The sequence below is a fragment of the Pagrus pagrus genome (genome assembly GCF_965226575.1).
Source record: "Pagrus pagrus genome assembly, chromosome: 13".
Classification (NCBI taxonomy): domain Eukaryota; kingdom Metazoa; phylum Chordata; class Actinopteri; order Spariformes; family Sparidae; genus Pagrus; species Pagrus pagrus.
In genome coordinates, this window is record NC_140197.1 from 21,189,305 (window position 1) to 21,204,212 (window position 14,908).

At 44.4% G+C, this 14,908-nt stretch overlaps 1 protein-coding gene across 5 annotated transcripts in view; it reads right to left on the bottom strand.

Moving 5' to 3' along the window:
* Nucleotides 1-14,587, bottom strand: part of lrrc4ba (leucine rich repeat containing 4Ba) — a 39,525-nt gene extending 24,938 nt beyond the window's left edge. Inside the window, exon 1 of one of the 5 annotated variants that reach the window (XM_084372615.1) lies at nt 14,567-14,587. The gene's annotated coding sequence lies outside the window, so the exon portion shown is untranslated. Of the gene's footprint in view, nt 1-5,619; nt 5,651-5,857; nt 5,901-12,851; nt 13,076-13,346; nt 13,399-14,566 lie in introns of those variants that run through there. The other 4 variants (XM_084372616.1, XM_084372612.1, XM_084372613.1 and 1 more) reach the window with 4 other exon arrangements.
* Between the last annotated feature and the right edge of the window lie 321 nt (nt 14,588-14,908).

Genomic DNA, 14,908 nt, shown 5'->3' on the forward strand with positions numbered 1-14,908 from the left:
AAGCTAAAAGCATTAGCGTGCAGCCTGTCTGAAGTGGGTGTATGAGCTTGACAGCATGTCAAGGTTTGTCTATTCAAATTAATTTGGGATCTCTGGGCTTCTGGAGACTTAGATTATGTCGCACAAGCTGTATGGAAGCATTTTATGTTTGTTTTTCAATTGTTTTTTACAATTAAAAACAAGTCCCCATCTACTTCAGTTGTTTAGGAGAATGCTGTGACGGCAGAAATGTTTTGAGGACCACAAAACTTCACCTGACTTTTCCTTCGGTATGATCGTGAGTATGTCAATCATGAACATTTTTTAGTGAACTTATCCTTTAAAATGCATTATAATATATTTCAAGAGGGTCATAATGCTCAGCAGTATTTCCTTAATATAAGATTACCACAAGCTTCATGATAAGACTGATTTCTTGTTCAAGGTATATGGTTTAATCTTTTTGTAATACATATCCATAATGCAGTGAATGCACTTTTGATGCCTTGTTAGCACTTGAGCTAATCTGTCATTCTGTACTCCGCAACCGACTGTACAGAAGGTCAATTGAGCTTCTGATTGTCTGATAAACTATTAATTAGACAGAAACTCCTCCTCATTTCCTCCCTGCGTACTTATTAAGCTCCTTAATGTGATCTCATGACAGGACGTGCAGTTACACCCTCACATTTTAGCGCTTGTTTTCCCGCAACAAAAAGCGGTTTCGCTCGGTTATTGGAGCAATATTACAATGAGTGCTTATTTTTAGAAACCGGCACAAACAGCCTGATGAGGTTCCTTAAACCGGAGCATTCGGCGTTCCACATTTTAATCACCACTCATCCTTGTCAAATAGGATATACTGCAGCCCCCTCTGCACTGTATCCGTCTCCTACCTCGCCCTCCCACTCAAAATGTCCAAAGACGCGCCGTTGCTCTCATTAGGATGCAGGATGCAGAGAGAAGCTCTGATCTATTCACAACTGCTCCTACAGGAGCGGGGACCTCCTCTCCTTCAGAGGGGGCCAAGAGCTGCAGATTAAAAGTCACTGTGTTCATCACCCTGCTAAAGCACTCCCATTAACAGACATCACATTACCTACCCCACATGTTCAAATCCCTTACTGGGGGCTTCACAGTACTTGTCATTACATGCTGGGATAAAAGTCTTTTTAATGTTAACATCTTCACATTCACTACGCCAGCTCTCAACTTCAAATAAAATCCAGTTATTACTGTCCGTTCTGTGGCACTGCCTGGTCGGGACGCTGATTTTGTGAACAATTAATCCGTATTTAAGGTTGTTAAGTGTGTTGATACACTCAGTTCCTGCGTGCGGAGGGGGAAGCCAAAGCCAGCAGCTAATCAAAATGTCTCTCAGCCATTTACAGAGCAAGTGTAAACTGCACAATTTCTGGGTTGATCTAAAACCCTTTCCCAGTGTTTCTGAGCTGAGCGTTTGTTGCTCCCAGCTGTTTTGGAGAGGAGGACTTGGTTCAGCATTTCACGCTGCCCTCGCTTTCCTTTTTTTTTCGCTCAGGAGAAAGCATGAGAGGGTGTGTGTGTGTGTGTGTGTGTGTGCGCGATTGCTTTCGGGAGGTCAAACTGTGGCGTGTCAACTCTGACTCCATGCGATGTGTGCTCTGTGACATTGCTCTGATGGGGTCAGCCTGTGCTGCATTCACTGTGTGTATCTTATGATAAAAAAAAAGTTGCTGTAATATATCTGAGAGTACAAGCTACAGGACTTTATGCTCATGCCTGTGTATGAGCAGGCTCATATGAGCAGAGGTTGCTTTAAAAATGTGCTCAGATTACTAATAAAGGTGAGGAAAAAAATACAATTTGCTCCAAAACACAAATGTATCATCGCTTGAATTAACATAAGAGTCATTTTCTGAAACAATCCATTGATTTCTTTCACATGTCTGTTTGCTCTTCTGGCAATATAACAGGGTGCATTTGTTGAGAGAGAAAAACTGTTTTTGTTTGTTTTTCTTTCGCTGACACTCACTTGGATTATTGATGCATTAAAGTGATTGTTCTACAATCACTCATGATAATACTGAAGTACAAAAGCAGAAACAAACAGTTGGCTGTCAAGTTCAAATGATACTTTTAACTATATATATATTTGCCTCCTCGGGGTTGGATTTTCCAACAAAATAGCATTGCTTGTGAATGCAGCATGATTTGCAGCTCTCACTGATCTCACGTCATCAAGTAAAAGCTTAATGTTTGATAGAAGTTAACGCATATAAATCAAGTTGTCGGCTTTTATAAACATTAAAACAAAGATGGCAATACTTTATAATAGCCATAATTAATAAATGGTAAATTTATAGTTAATTAAACTTAAGTTAAAGGAGACCTAATATGCCTTTTTTTTTTTTACCCCCAGTGTTTTAGTTTCTTGAAAAGTAAAAAAGCACTTCAACAGACGCTCCTCTCTCCCACAGAAAACACTGCTCCTCAAACGCCTCGACAGTTGTCCCGCCTATAATTCTGTGACTTTGTGACATCACACTACGTTACCAGATCACACGCTTGCGTAATTTATGGCTATAGCGGCTAAGTTTGGCATGTAAGAATTGATTTAGCGCAGTTTCTCTGATGTTGTTAGGGGTGCTGACTCAGGCGCGTGTGAGCTGACCAATCAGGGGAGACTGAGTATTCAGGAGGAGGGGCCTTAAAGGCACAGGAGCTAAAACAAAGCGTTTCAGACAGCACTAAACAGAATGAGAAAACCAATGTGTTTTTTCAGCATTAAAGCATGTAAACCTGTTCTAGCAGTAACCCAAAATACAACTATGAACCTAAAAAAATGAGCATAATATGTCTCCTTTAAAAAAGATATTTATAAACATCAGTTGCAACAAACAATTGCTTAATAAATGGTTTATAAAGGATTTTAATTATTTGTTAACAGTGAAATAACTATAAAGTCAAGTTTAATTAACTATAAATTTACCATTTATTAATGATGATTACTATATAGTGTTGAAATCAGTGTCATTAGTTTCATGGCTAATGTTTCACAGCAGCACAAAGAAATTGGGCTTGGCAATTACAGCAATTACAACTACTCCCACACAAACCTTAAAAATACAAATATTTGACTAAAACACATTGTGCTCTGCCAGATTTAATATTTAGCACCATCTCGTACTACGGTTACATCTCGTAAACTCTCTGGGGGAGCATTTACAGTAAATATTTGATCCTTTAGTAGTGCAAATGGAAAAGTGTAATGCATTTCTCCATCTGAGGGGCTTTATAGTTTGCACAATTTAGGTGGCGCAGAGGCACATACCAGGACACGGCTCACTGATTCTCTAATTGGAGCAGGGAAGTCACTTCACTCACTGATGCTGTGCAGCAGCAGCACTTTGGAGTTAACAGTTTTTTAAAGTTAACATTAAGTCAAGCCTCACTCACTTCTGCACTCACACACACACTCAGCCCGACTGCTCCACCTGAGCACCTCCCGAGCGCAAACACACTTGTTTGTAATGACAATAAGTAATGTCATTACACGTGTTGCTTTACTGCTCAAGGTCAAAGTCAAGGTTATCATGTGGGATCGTGCAGACAGAGTCGTGGCCTCTTTTCATGCTTCATATTCTAGACAAAGAAATGAGACTAAACGCGAATAAATGTGATGACTGCAACAACCAGAAAAAGGCATGTCTTGTTAGGGCATTCAGGGGCTCAGTAGTGACCGTGATGACACCACATTGATTGGTGAAGGGAGCCCACGCAGTTTCTTCCTCTGGGCCAATGGGAAATGATTGTAGCCACGCTACTTTTGTTGTTTGTGTTTAACAGATAATATATTTCTCTGGCTTCAGTGTCCTCTGTTATGATTTAATAACCTTTCTCTTTTCTCTCTGGATGGTTTTTAGATGCCTCTACATGTAATATGATAATATTCTAATAAGTGACGAACTTGTTTAGGAAGGGTCAGATGTAGACAATACTTTGAGTTGAAAACATCCACATCTTTTTAGATATGAAAAATAAACTTCCCGAGTCTGTTTCTCAGTTCAAAGGGAAAAAAACAAACCACATTTTGACTGATGTGTTTTAAAATTCTGGTAAATTCATCCACTCTCAGATGTAAAATTTGGACTTTATATGAACCCGACTGAAACTTAAGGTTCTCCTGAATCAAATAATGTGTGGCACTTGATGCTGACTGCTAGAACAGGGTAGGAAAACAACAAAATATACAGGAGAGTCAGGTGCCCCCAACAGTTTTCTAGGTCTTTGGAGGTAAAACAAAACAAACAAAATGAAAATAGAAATATGGGGACAAGTGAAAACTTTTTTGGACTGGTTACACTGGTGTGCCTGACTTCCTCATTGAGGTGCACCAGCACATATTTTTGGTGCACCCCATAATACATTTTAAAGGTGGAATTTTTTGTTTTCTTAAATCACAGTAACAAGAAATAACAATAAAAAAAAATTTCAGGTGCACTAGTGCAACCAATAAAAATGTTGAGGCACATTTGACAGATTTTTAGGCATCATAATAGTTACACGCTGGGGTATCTTTAGTTAAAAAGAGAGGCTTTGCAAAAATTTGGCCAAAAAAACATAATGGCATTTTAATGAATCAGTAACATAATGTTGTGACAGTGTCAGCTGTTGTACATTGTAGCATATTGTGGCAATGTGTAGTTTTGGAGAAGAAATTCAAACACAGAATATTAAAAATGTACAATATTAATGAGGCAATAATGAAAACTCAGAAATATTCATTTTTCCATAACTGAATAAAAAAAGCTGTTCTCAGAGGAAAATAAGGTCCCCAGAACACTGTTTGAAGCTCGAAAGGTGGCAGGGTCCGCCACACATAAACAAAGTAAAACCGTTTAAATTGTGTTGTCCTTTAAGGTCAGTTTGTTTATTCAGTCATGAAAACGAAGATAGTTTGTTTATTTAGCTTGTTTAGGCAAATAAAAAATCAGTCAATGAAGATCTTTCTCTTCTGATTAACATTTCATCCCCAAAACTACACAGTGCACCTTTAAAGATATGCAGAAGAAAAAGGAGTAGTGCCACATCAGCAGCCCTCTGCAGCGTACAGCCAACAGATTTCACACTGTAACAGGGCTCAGGGTTTAATTAGGATTTCAGAGGTGAAAAAGAGAAACAAACATTCGGATTGTGTGGTGCAACATGTGGAGCAGTGCTGAATAAGCTTTAATACCGTGTCCATCTGTCTGCACATCTCCTGCTCCATGACTGTACTCCAGACTTTACAGTTTTATGTATAAATGGCTGTCGTTCTCCAAACAAACAAACAAACGGTGCGTGCATGCGTGATAAGACACACTCCGCTGGCCTCCATCCATTCAGGCCTCGCCCCAGCCTTCCCTATGAGTGACACACTGACTAATACACAGACAGATAAACACTCACACTGACAAACACGATAAGGCTTTGCCCACGAAACACTGACACGGACTGACTGATGGACGTCTCCATGGAGACCAGTCACCAAGACTGACACAGTGTCTCTCGCAGCCGAGCGCCGTGCCAACTACATCAAGAGAGGTGAGGACGGAGGGAAAAGAAAAGAAAAGGAGGAGATAGTGGAGACGCACTGTGCAGCAGCGAGTGATTACAAACCGACGTTGAAATGTTCCAGCGTGCGCGTGGATGCAGTGCAGATCTGGTCTAACGGGCCACGTGACCGTCTCCGCTGCCCTTCGATCTGCTCCCCTCACACCTCAATCTCGCCCCATCACTTACACCTCTCCATCACTTTGCCTCCTTTACACTCCCGTCCACCCCACCTCTCTCCTCCGCATCTTCTCCCCTTTTCCCCTTCCTCTTCACCTAAGGCATGTTTATTTCCACACCTCACCTCCTCTGCTGATTTCTCCACCCTTCTCCTCTCTGCGGGTTCTTCTCTCCACCCCTCAGTCTCTCTCCCTCTCTCCCTCTCTCTCCCACGCTGTGCGAAATGGAAGCTCTCACAGAGACCTTAGGTTGCCATAGTAACCTGCCATAGTAACCACTCACCGTCTTGCGTGTCTCTGTCACGTCGGCGGGGGCTCGGGGCGTCCGCGGCCCTGCTCTGCAGCTCCCATAGCGGGGCGTCAGTTCAGAAAACCCTGCAGTGTGGTGGAAAAAGTCCCTGGATCGAGTCTGCGTTTGCCTCACAAAACTTCCACAAGGCAACGTTTCTCACTGATGACTGACAAAATTATTGTGATCTGCAGCCAGCGATGGAATGTAACTAAGTACATTTACTTTATATTTCCACTCCGCTGCATTATGGAGGCACGTACTGTATTGAACTTACTCACTACATTTATTTGATAGCTTTAGTTACTAGTTATTTGTCGGATTGAGTGGCACTTTATAATAACTATCACTAATAAAATGCTAAATTTACAGTTAAAGGTGCAATACAATGCTAAGAGTAGCTGCCATTAGCTAGTTAGCTCATTTAGCCATGCAGCTACCAATTGGCAGACTCTGCTCGGACTGGGAGTTCGGACCACTGGGGGGATGTTACAGTTGTTTACTGTCGGACCATCATCACCTCTTGACTTACAAAGCAGCTTAGGGCGAGCAGTTAGTTAGCGTGATAACTGCACATACATTCTGTTAAAAACATTAGTTTTATTTTTTTATGTTTTAAACTACAATTCCTTACATAGGCTATTGCACCTTTAGTTAAACTTTAGTTCATAGTTATTTCACAGTTAACAAGGAATGAAATGCTTCATAAACCATTTATTTTGCAATGGTTTGTTGCAAAGTTGCACCTGATGTTTATAAACATGTATGAGTGCGTTCAGTGTTTGTTAACGTTGGAATAACTATTAACGAAAGTTTAATTAACTGTAAATGTATCATTTCTTAATGATGGTTTTTATAAAGTGCTTCCAAACCAGGATTCTGATGATCGGAAAAACACTGAATATCAAATCTGATATTATCTGCTGATAATGGGTCAACTCACAGTAATATAATATATTTAGTATAACAGTACATAAAGCACATATATATCTTTGATTTCCTGTTATTTGTACTTATTTGTACAAGATAACTAAGTACATTCATGTATTGCTAGAAGATACCCTAAATTAAAATATATATAATAAAATATTAAAATACATTTAATGTCAAATACTTCAAGTATTTTACTCAAGTACTATTCGTATTGGTGACTTTCACTTTTACCAAAGTACTAATTAAGCATAATATCTTTATTTTTATTCAGGTATGACTTTTAGGGGACAAAACTGTCCATTTCAAAAAGTGGTGGGGACATGTCCCCAGTGTCCCTAGTGTAAATGACACATGTGAGTTTGATGTATTACTAGGCGTAAGTCACCACAGGAACACATCTGAGAGGAACATTTTCTCTGAATGTTTTTAATAAGCATTTTTCCAACTTTTTAAGAGAAAATCAAATTAGGGCTCACTCAAGCTTCAGGTATTACAACGTTAACACGCCAATTAACAGCTGTTGTTTCAATAGTCCACACAGGGAAATATGAGCCTGAACGCCTCACCGCTGCACCACCCAATCCAAAGGTACCACAAGAGAAAAGTGCAAGAGGGGCAAATATATAAATAAACTAGTACAACTGAGTCAACACTCTACACATAACGCGGAGAGTCTGGGGAGTGGGAAAACAAACAGTGAAGGCATGTACAGGTTCACGTGATGGCACTGAGAGTAATCGTCCTAACCACGCGGCTGAATCTGTGATTTATCACAGCAATGACGCGTAGCTTCACTAACTATCTCCTCTGTGGCTGTTAGCGGCCTCCAGGGACCACTGCTGGCATGTCTCATCCTCCTCTTCTGGAGCCACCATCTCACCGTGACATCAGCAATGCCCCCACCTCCACCTCCACCCCTCCCTTAAAACACGGCAACCTCCAATAGGATCCAAAAAAGGACGTCTGATTACGTGTCATCTTGTGCGACAGTGCGCCCACACTCCTCTCCAGGCGTCTCATCGTGATCTCTCGGAGCGCCGTGAAAGCCAAACCTGTCTGTGTCAGGCTTGAATCACAACCAGTGAACAAAACAAAAACACAACGAGGAGAGAAAAAAAAAAAACTGTTAAGCGTCACACTTTGGTCATTAAGGGTTATAATTTCATGTTTACGGCTTCTGCTGCCATCTATATCATCAATATTTATACTGTCATCATCGTCAGCATCAGTATGCTACTACTGTTGTGCCTCTAGCCAGCGCAGCCAGTCAGTGAGGCAGACAGAGGAAAGGCCCCAGCCTGACTCTGCAATGCTGTATTGAGCTCTTATGCCGCCACTGACCCGAAACAAACTCCCTCAAGACTCTGTGCCTATATGCAGCCAAGCCGGCAGTGGCTGCAGAGCATGGTGGTCACTGAGGCCTGACCGCCTTCATTAGCCAATCACATTTACTAATACTTAATCTAACCAGGAGAAGATAATATCGCTTCTCTTTGCCAAACTCAATATGAGACACGCAGGGCTGACCGCTCTCTCTGGCCAGCTCATTTCAAACAGCCCGGACCGAGCCGTGTCCTGACTGCTTCTCTGCGATGAGTCGCTACTTTTTAACCATCTTTACTAACACATGATCGGATATCTGGCCGAGCACCGCCTCGCAGCTCTCTCACGGCGCATTCACGAGCTCATGAGGAAAGGAATCGCCTCTGTCCATTTTTCAGGCATCCCCCTGCACTTTAGGTCATGATGAGAATATATTCCTCGGGGGAAATCTCGCCATTTCTAATTATGTCAATTCAATGGATTATAGCATTCATTTTGTGTCATTAACCATTGCCATTCTTCCAACTATTATTCAATAATTAATGCCCGGACAGCCATCATGATCCCCAAAGGGCCAACACCCAGGCCTGGACGGGAGACTCAATCAAACCAATCACAGCTAATTATATCCACCCCGCCATCATGGGCCGCTTCGCATTTCTGCCGTGGACGGGTCAGTGCTCATGCAATCCCAGCCCTCTGGTTACCCAGATTCAAATTGTGTTATATCATGCGCAAAAACAGAATCTCAGATCTCCGTCCCGGGGTTGAGGCACGGCGCGAGCACGTGGCGACCGGCAGGGACATGTGTGATATGATCCCAGCGTCTCAGATGGGGGGGCTCGTCGTGCTGCATTATTAAGAGACAGCCGGAGGTTGTTCCCACAATCCTCAGCTTTTCTCGTCGGCTGATGAGCGACTCTCTCCCTCTTCACCCTTCAACCTGTGTACATCAGCAAGTCGTGCGGCCATCAATCAATGACACCCTCGCCCTATGAAGAGATCAGCGACCAGCTTGCCCTGATTAGAGCGGTTTTAGTGTCATCTATAATCTGTCCCGCTCTTGCTCGCTGCCTGAGACATGAGTGTGTGCGTCAACACATATGCATGCGCAAACGCACGCTCGCACAGACACCAAATTTAGGGCAACAGTTACTCTCTTTGCATTCTAATGTTGCAGCAGAGACGTCCCTCAGAATTAATGCGGTCCTTTGTCCTTTTATGTACAGTAAGGGGACGAGGAAAGGCGAACCATACTTTAACCAGATTGGGAGCATAGCGGCTTCGCTGTAGAGACGCACAGATAGTTGACATTGGGCAATATTTTAGGGGGTAATCATTTATATGCCGGACTCCTCTCGTGCCCTTTCCCACCTCGTGTGTTTGTTTGTGGGAGGATTTGCTGTGACTTTTCAACGTCTCCCCCGGAAATAATCCGCAACGGCTCCTCAATTCCAGCAGCGTCGGAGCGGTAGGGGGCTGAGCATTATCTCAAAGTCACACCTTCCCTCTAGGCCAGGTGTGCAGGTGTAATTTACCATGTCCCTGTTAACCTGCTTGCTTGTTTTCATCAAGCTCATCGGCCATGCATAAGTGGTGTGCCTCGGAAATTAAAGAGCAGCCTGGCCTGATTCCTCAAATGACTGAAATCGCTCAGCCGGGGCTTAATTTGCGACACGGGAAGGACTTGGCGTGTGTTTTTGTGGGACATGTGTGTTTATGTTTGGAAATTAAAGGTGCAGTATGTAGTTTTGGGGAGGAAAGTTTAATCAGAAGAGAAAGATATTTGATATGCCTATAAACAAACTCTCTTCTTTTCGTGACCGGAAAACTGAATAAACAAACTGACCGTAAAGGACAACAGTTTCATACTGTTTCACTTTGTTTATATTTGGCGGACCCTGCCACCGTTCTAGCTTCAAACAGTGTTCTGGGGGCCCTATTTTACTCTGAGAACAGCTTGTTTATTCAGTTATGGAAAAACATTTTTATTCTAACCTCATTAATATTGTAAATATGAAAATTCGGAGTTTTAATTTCTTCTGCAAAACTACAGTCCCCCTCTAACGGGTGACAGTTGACAGTGTGTGCTCTCTCTGGTGAAAAGGTTCAGGATATCCTTTGTTTTAGTAGTTCAGCTGCTGAGGAATAAAAAAGCAGATTGGCTGATTTAATTGTGAAAAGGTTCAGCTTTCTTCAACAGGTCAACATAAAAGGTATTTTCTTTGGTAGACCACAGTGAAGAGCTTGCTGTGTGTTCATGTGCTGTTGGAATTATCAGTTTCTCATGAATGCCCTCACTAGTTGACCTGTTCACATCATACGACGCTGAAACATGGCGGACGAAAGTAAATATTGGGTTGATGGTAAGAAAATGTGTATAGTCACTATATTGTTTCTGTTACTCCTCCTTGTCACTGAGGGACTGGAAACAGCTTTCAACATGTCGTTTAAACCCTCTGAGCGATAAAACACAAAACAACTTCTTTTTGGCGTCCCTGCTGCTCCCACATGGCGCACACGAACACATCGAATTCAGAAGGACTTGCCAACTCGTCAGTGGAACGGCCTAAACATGGAGCCTGTTACAGCTGCTGAATCCTTAAAGGGGAAACAAACTGAATAAAAAATTCCACCTGCATCTGTGTTAACCTTTCCTGGTTAATCATGACAGTGTTCAATTTTAATAACATGCATATCGAGAGTCAAGAGACTTTGATCCTTCAGGCTTTAAAAGGAGCTTCGACCTAAGCTGTGTGACTTCCAGGCCTTTACTAATTCAGCAGAGCTTCTCTGCCACCCAATTCCCAAGAACGAGGCTTGTAAGAGCTCACATCCATAAAACAACATCTCACAAACGCTGAACCTACCACTTTCCTGCTTTTGTGTGCATAAACGTCTGCCTTTTAGAAACCACCTGGCCCGCTCCGACTTTGTTTCAGCCCGTGGGAGGAGGGCAGCGACAAAGTTCAAGATGAACAAATTCCACTGACATTTTGGCCTCGCTTTTGCAGCACGGAGACGTCTTGATATTTTGAAGCGCTGCCCTGAGCTGGAGGACCTTGCCATTAAATGTGATATCATGTGACAAGCCGTGGCCCCTCGCATGAAATGCTGGTGCTGTTGTGGGAAAAGAAGCCTCGCGTCCTCACTGTTTGAACATAAAGCTCAAAATATGATTGGATAAAATACATACTTTTACAGGCTACATAAAAGCTTACCGTCCTCTTAAAGTTTTACATCTGCGGGGCCTGTTTTGGATCTAATGGGAAGAATGTGCCGTGAAGCGAGGGGCCCGTAAATGGTATGTGTCATGGTCATTCTCTTGATGGGGGAGAAGTTTACAGGTGCTGTAACGAGCTTTAAATCTAATACGGCTGCATGAATAAAAATCACAGGATGTTAAATGCAAGCAGCAAAACAGTAGAGTGCTTAATCGGCCTGAAGGGATAACAAAAATTTTAAATGACACCAGCCATCTTACAGTAATGTGTCCAACAGAAATGACTCCTTCCTCCTTCCTCCTTCCTCTCCGGTGTTGGAGGGGGCTCACTCACAGTGCTCCCCCCCACCACCACATCCCTCTCTCTTGTCTAATCCTGCCCCAGTGCCCCACTTCACCTTCCAACACCCCATTAATAACTTATTCTCTCTATCTTAAAACTCAGGAGATCATCCAGCTGGTCCACAGCACACACACTGCCAAGCAATCTACTCCTCCTCCTCCTCCCGCCAGCAGTCCCAGCCCTGTTCGGATTTCTCTGAAACACTGCACATTAGCATTTAAATCCTCTCATAACCGTATCATTGTGTTGCAGATAGAGGCACTAGATCTTCATTCATCAGTCCTAATCTATCTGCTCCTTGTTCTCAGCCGGAGGGGCCCCGGGCTCTGACTCAGAGCTTAACCCACCGCGCATAAGCTGCAAGGTGCCTGCGCATTTTTTTCCTTTCACCAAATCTTGGGGGTCATCAGCCGGGGGCCAGCGAGGGTGACTGAACCCCCCACACACAAATTAACAGTGTAAAAAATGGCTCGATCAGGGAGCGTGTCCGAGTGAGAGCTGGATCAAACATTATGAGCCCTGTCAACAGCTTGTGCTCCAGTGGATGCTCCTCTCATGGCCAAGGTTACTGACAAACACACAGATATACAGAGAAAGATGGGGAAAAGTTTGAATTGTGCACAAAATGCAAATCAATTTATTTACCCATCTCTCTCTCTTTCTCTGTCTCACACACATTGACACACACACACGCACACACACACACGCACGCACACACACACTGTCTCGTCATACATGTAATTCCTGGATATCAGCCACCTTTTAAAGCCCCTGCAGTCACCGGATTACAGGACACTTCGCACAACACATCAGCTCACGGATGCGGATTGTCATTCCCAAACGCATTAGTAGTTTGTTGCGCGTGGAGCGAACGCGCACGCGCACACCAGACAAACAACAGCACGAGAGCAGCGCACGCACACACACACACGCACACACACGCACGCACACAAACACACACGCGAATCTGCATGCCCGTGTGAACGTGAATGTCATCGAGGCTCTCACCTTTTTTTTGTTTTGAGAGTGTGTCGTGAAGGATGCTGCGTTCAAAGTCCTCCTGACTGAAAGACGCTCGGCGGCAGCGGCGCGCTGGTCGGGGTTTTTTTTTGTTTTTTTTTACTCCGAGAGAGAGAGAGGAAGCTCTCACCTTCCCTCAAATAACAGCGTATTCCACTGCAGAGCCGCCGCCGACGCTGTCTTCTCCTCCTCTCTCTCTCTCTCTCTCTCTCTGTCTCCCTCACTGTTCCTCCCCTCTCTCTCTCTCTCTCTCCCTCTCCCTCTCCCTCAGATTGATTCACCCTTTCCAGGCGCTGCGCTGCCACCGCTGGTAATGAGAATTGTCTCAGAAATCTTCAGGTGGATGATGGAGCCACCACCACCACCACCACCACCACCTCTGACTCTGCATGCAACTTCATTTATTCACTCCATTTTTCTTATACGTCATGCAAACAAACACCACAGTACTCACATTAACATGCAGGTTGCACGCAGACTTACATATTAATGAGATGACTTCATTAACAATTGCGTCCACTGTTTATGATAATAGCGATTCCAGTTCAGTCTTCTTCTCGCTCACATGCTCTCTATAGTATAGTATGATATTGGTGGTGGTGTTTACAGCTTCTCACAGGGAACATTTGCTGCTTGGCCGGTTCCCTTGGCAACGCTCAAGCACACAGTGCCGAGCCCCACCTGTACAGCACCGCCTGCCACTGCAGCTGCCATCATGTGAGCGGGCGAGGGAAGGTGGTCGAAGGAGGCTTTATGTGGAGAGATGTGAGAAATTCTTATTGGGTTCAAGTGGGAGAGAAAGTAGAGGGAGGGAGGGGGGAGGTTGCATAATTAATGAGGGTGAGGGGGGGTGAGGTGTAAGGTCAGATTAAGGTTGCTGGTTCTGATCAGGGTTGAGTTGTCAATCACCTCAGCAGGATGTTAAGAGGAGGACGTGTGTGTGTGTGTGTGTGTGTCAGATAGCAGAGGGGATGGAAGAGGGAGAGAAGTGTGTGTGTGTGCGTGTGTGTGTGTGTGTGTGTGTGTGTGTGTGTGCTCAGACGGGTGATTAGTGCTGGATTGATAACGTTCTATATCCAGACTCAGAGGATCGCTCTCCACCTCAACGCCAGCTCTCCATCACCGGCACGTGTTCCCGCACACACACTCCTCACACACGTGTCCTCCTCCATCACACACACACACACGATTTAAAGGAGTGGGGGGGTGGGGGAGGTAATGGCTGACCCCTGCATGTTTAGTCTGGATGCAGCAGCAGCAGCAGAAGCAGCAACAGGGTGGCCAACCTGTTCCTCTCTCATTAAACATTCCTCCCCGCACACTCCGCGTGGCCCCGGCCGCCCTCTTTCCACTTTATGCACTATATGTTCTCGCTCACTTGACCCCCCCCAGCCCAACCCCCCCCTCCAGACACCCCCACACTCTGCAGTGAGGGTCTCGCGGTCTGTCTGTCTGTCCCGCTCTTCTGTAATTCCAACAACAGTGTCTCTCGCTCGCTGCTTTTGCATTGCGTCGCTCCTTCCTCTCTCTCTCTCTCCTCCTCCTCTTCCCTCCCCTGCTGCCTTCCTGCCTCCCTCCCTCCCTCTCTCTATTAAATTTCCAGTCACACAACAGTGCAGTGGATATCCCTCCCTCTCTCTAACTCTCACACACTCTCTCCAACACCACATCCCTCCCTCCCTCCCTCTCTCACACATACATACCTCAGTAGTCTGTGGAGGTGTTGTCGTCGTCCTGGATCTCTCCCTATCGCTTGCTTTTTTGATACTGACGGTTCTCTCCCTCCTTCACTTTGAACCTCTCAATCTCTGCTCTCTTTTCACCTCCAGTTGTCTCAACCCCCCCACTCCACCTCCTTGCCTCATTATTTAAACGAGCCCCCCCTTACATTTCCTCCTCTTCCTCCCCAACCCACTCTGTTTGTATCTCTGTGCTGCAGTGTCTGCTCAGGCTATACGGCGTGGAGTACAACCTCCCCTCCTCTCCTCTCCTCTCCCCTCCCCTCCCTCGCCGTGGTGGGTGTGCAGGGCTCGCTCCATCAGGCC